Consider the following 5,050-nt stretch of genomic DNA (forward strand, 5'->3'; position numbering starts at 1 on the left):
CGGATGAGGTGGAGAATATTACATAATATAAGTTGTGATTTCTGCTTCTGTGACCCAATTTATCACCTAAGAAGATCGAGAGAGAAGATGTCCTGGGAAGAAGATTTCGTCCATGTAGGGGTTATAGTTATATCTTATATCTAGGAGATATTCTATATCGGGAGATGCATTGTTACTGGAAAAGAGAGAAAAGCAGATCCATCTGAAAATGCAATCATATATTCTGATCATTCTGGGAAAAATATTTTGATGATGTTGGTGTTAAATTTGGCCTTTCCTTATACAGTCAAAAGAATTTGATTTTTCCAAATGTTTTACTCTAGGATAAAGGTTTTACTCATTTATTCATGTGGACTTTCTATTGTGTCTGTGCAAGAGTATACTGAGTAAGTAGTTGTCAGAGCGCTATCTACTACAGATTTAATGTGTGTTCCATTTCCAATACTCAGTTTTTTGCTATTGCATTTAAAAAGGAAAACTAAACAAATAAAGTTAATTTTTATAACATATTTATTTAATATAACATATAGAAAGTATTATTTCAACATGTTTTATTAGCCACAAGCCAAGTGCTTAATAGATACATGTTGCGAGTGGCTACCATACAGGATGGACAGCATTCCATTTTGGATTAATAGTCCCCTCCTAACCCCCCCTACACCTGCCGATCCATATATCTACCAGTCCAAAGAATATTGAATCTTGTGCATTCCACGAATTATATTTTCAGCAACCTTACTCTAAATTTTTAATGATTCTAAAAGAAATGAACTTCAATTATCCCTGTGCAAATTGCAAAGCCAACTATTTAATGGAAAAATGCTGCCTTGTAACCATAATGGTGTGTCCAAAAAGTTACCTAATATAAACTAACTTAATAAAAGGTTATATGTCCCACCCACTTATTATAAATAAAAAATGAATGCATATAATGCAATATAAATCATCATTATCATTATCATTATTATTTGCAAGTCACTGTACCAATGATTTTATAAATGTTAATATAGTAGACCCTCACAATCAGCCATTGGGATGGTTATTACATTCCCTGTAGTATATTTATCATTTATGTTATTATATATATTATATATTGTATTGTTATGATATATAATAATATTTTATTAATATATTATTATAACATATCACATTATATCTAATACATATTATATATTTATATATTATATTTAACTTAACAATTTTCTTTATATAACACACTAGGATTCAAATCTTGTTTTTTTCACCATATTCTATATTGTTAAACATGACATGGCTTCAGTTGAAATAATTAATATATTTGAGCCTCCATCATGCCCAGTGCATTACTAAAATTTCACCAAAAAATGCATTTGAAATGTATATTAACTTCTCTTACATGGAAATGGGAAGGTAGTAAGTAATTGATTCAAATAATGTGAAAAGAACAAAGAATATATAGTACATGCAGAACAAGAATTGTAGTATAGGGGTTGAGAATCCAGAGCTCCCATTCTTAATTCATCAAGCTACATTGCCTGACTGTTGCTGAAGAGCTTCTTAAGAGAATGCAGACAAGATATTCAAGGGGCTCAGAAAAGATTAATACATTCCAACAGGTAAGATCACAAAGGCTTCTTAGAAGAGGTAGCAAAAATACTGGTTTTGCAATATCATGTACAGATGTTGGAACAAAATATGAAGATTTGCAAACAGTAAGCAGATTAGTTTGTGGGATATCCAATCTGCCTGAGTTCTGGGTTTCTGTTCTATTTATTTGTGTGCTCAGTAAACTAATATAGTGTTGGTTGAAAGAATGATATGTGAAGAAATATGATAATTAAAAATATGGAAGAGTTTACAACACAACAAATGCCACATGTAGCAAACACACAGCTAACATCATACTCAAAGGTGAAAAGTTGAAAATTTTTTCTCCGACATCAGGAAGAAGACAAAGATACTCATGTTAACCACTTCTATTCAACATAGTACTGCTAGTTCTAGCCAAAGCAATTCGATAACAAAAAGAAATAAAAGGAATCAAAATTGGAAAGGAAGAGGTTTAATTCTTCCTGTTTAAAGAGAAATGGTTTTGTATAGAGAAAACCTTAAAGGCTTCACCAAAAATTTTTTAGAACAAATAAACAAATTCAGTAAAATTGCAGAATACAAAATCAACATATAAAAATCTGTAGTGTTTCTATATAACAATAAACTATCTTTAAAAAATATAAAAACTTCCATTTAAAATAGCTACAAAAATAATTAGAAATACATTTAACAACGTGGGTGAAAGACATGCGCACTTAAAAATATAAAACTCGAAACTTATCAACATAGTGAGACTCTGTCTCTACAAAAGAATTTAAAAAATTGGCTGGGCATGGTAGCAGGTGTCTATAGTCCTTGCTACTTGGAAGTCTGATGTGGGAGGATTGCTTAAGCCCAGGAGTTTGAGCTATAATTGTGACACTGCACTCTAGCCTTGGCTACAGAAAAATACCCTGTCTCAAAATTAACAATACAATAACAAACAATACAATAACAAAACCCCAAAACTATAAAACATTGATAGAAGAAATTGAAGAAACATTGATAGAAGAAATTGAAGAAAACATTGATAGAAGAAATTGAAGAAGACACAAATAAATAGATATTTTGAGTTGATGTACTGGAAAAATTACCATTATTAACAAGTCCCTAATACCCAAAGAAATCTAAATATATAATGCAATCCCTATCAAAATTACAATGGCACTTGTTATAAAAATAAAAACAAATCCCTATCAAAATTACAATGGCACTTGTTATAAAAATAAAAACAAATCCTAAAATTTATATGAATAGACAAAGCAATTTTGAGTAAAGGGAAGAAAGCTGCAGGCATCAACTACCTGACTTCGAAAAAAAAAAATATATATATATATATATATGTGTAGTACAAAGCTACAGTAAGTAAAATAGCACAAGAGTGGCATAGAAACAGACATAGACAGCAATGGAACAGGACAGCAAACCCAAAAATAAACCCAATTATTTACATTCATTTAGACTTTTCTACAAAGGTTTCATAAACACACAATGAGGAAAGGACAAACTCTTCAATAAATGGTATTGGGAAAATTGGATAACCACATACAAAAGAATGAAATTGGACCCTTATGTGTCACCGTACAGAAAAGTAAACTCAAAATGGGTTAACTGTGTAAATGTAAGAATTGAAACTATTAGAAGAAAACAGAGGAGAATAGCTTCGTGACATTAGTCTAGACAATGATTTCTGGATATGATGCAGAAGTACAGGAAGCAAAAGCTAAAATACACAAATGAAATTAAATTACATCAAACTAAAAAATGTTTTTTTCGGTTTTGTTTTGTTTTGTTTTTTGTTTTTTTGATACAGTGTCTTGCTCTATCACCCAGGCTGGAGTGCAGTAGCACAGTCTTGGCTCACTGCAACCTTCATGTCCAGGGTTCAAGCGATTCTCTTCCCTCAGCCTCTGAAGCATATGAGACTACAGGTGCCTGCCACCATGCCTGGCTAATTTTTGTATTTTTAGTAGAGACGGGGTTTCACCATGTTGGCCAGGCTAGTCTTGATCACCTGACCTCAGATGATCCGCCGGCCTCAGCCTCCCAAAGTGCTGGTATTACAGGTGTGAGCCACTGTGCCCAGCCCAAACTAAAAAGCTTTTACGCAGCCAAAGAAACAATCAAAAGATTAAAGAGATATCAACAGAATTGGGAAATTATTTGCAAACCATACATCTGATAAGGAGTTAATATGGAAAATATAAGGAACACAAAAAATTAATAGAAAACAAACTGATTTAAAAATAAACAAAGGACCAGAAGAGACATTTTTCAGAAGAAGATATAGAAACAATATATATATGAAAAATGATCAGCCTCTGTAATCACCAGGAAAATTGAAACCATAATGTGATATCACTTCACACCTTTTAGAATGGCTACTATCAAAAAGACAAAAGATAACAAATGTTGGAGAGGTTATGGATAAAATAAACTCTTATACACTGTTGGTAAAATGCAATTTAGCATGGTCATTATGGAAAACTATATGGAGACCCTCAGGAAGTTAAAAATAGAGCTAAACATATGATCCAGCAATCCCACTATTAAGCAGGTATTAAAAAAATGGAAATCCGTGTTTCAAAGAGATATCTGAACTTCTATTTTCATTGCAGCATTATTCACAATAGCCAAGATACAAAATCAGTCTAAGTGTCTGTAGATGGATGAACAGATAAAGAAAATGTGGTTTATATACACAATGCAACACTATTCAGCTTTTAAAAGGAACTAAATCCTATCATTTCTGACAGTATTGATGCACATGAAGGACATTGTTAAGTGAAATAAGCCAGACCAGGCACCAAAAGACAAACACCACATGATCTCACTCAAATGTAGAATCTAAAAAAGTTAAACTTGTAAAAGCAGAAGGTAGAATGGTGGGTACTAGGGGAAGGTAGGGAGTTTGGGAGATGTAGGTAAAATGAAACAAAATTTCAATTAGATAGGAAGAATAAGTTAAAGAGATATATTCTGCAACAGGGTGACTATAGTTAATAACAATGTATTGTATTCTTGAAAATTATTTAAGAGAGTAAAATTTAAGTGTTCTAATCACAAAAAGATAAGCATATGAGATAATCCATATGCTGATTAGATGAATTCAGGCATTCCAGAATATATACATACTGCAAAACATTATGTTATACATGGAAAATATATATACTCTTCATTTGTCAAAAACATAAAGAACTTATAATTTTAAAAATGTGGTCTGAGATCCTCATTTTATAATCTATACCTTCTCATGGCATCAATTATAAGTTTAAAATAATAAATAAATCACTCTCAAATTTATAGATTGGACCTAGATGTAGATCTCGCTATTGAAACCCATACATGTGATAGACAATAAGACATCTCTTAACTATATCCCACAACCTCATTCAACTCAACTTTTACAGATGAACTGCTCATTTATTCATTTCCAGCATTCATTCCCTTTTCCATTTACTGGTAAATGCTTATACTCCAA

Source organism: Pongo pygmaeus, chromosome 9, assembly GCF_028885625.2.
Source record: "Pongo pygmaeus isolate AG05252 chromosome 9, NHGRI_mPonPyg2-v2.0_pri, whole genome shotgun sequence".
Lineage (NCBI taxonomy): Eukaryota > Metazoa > Chordata > Mammalia > Primates > Hominidae > Pongo > Pongo pygmaeus.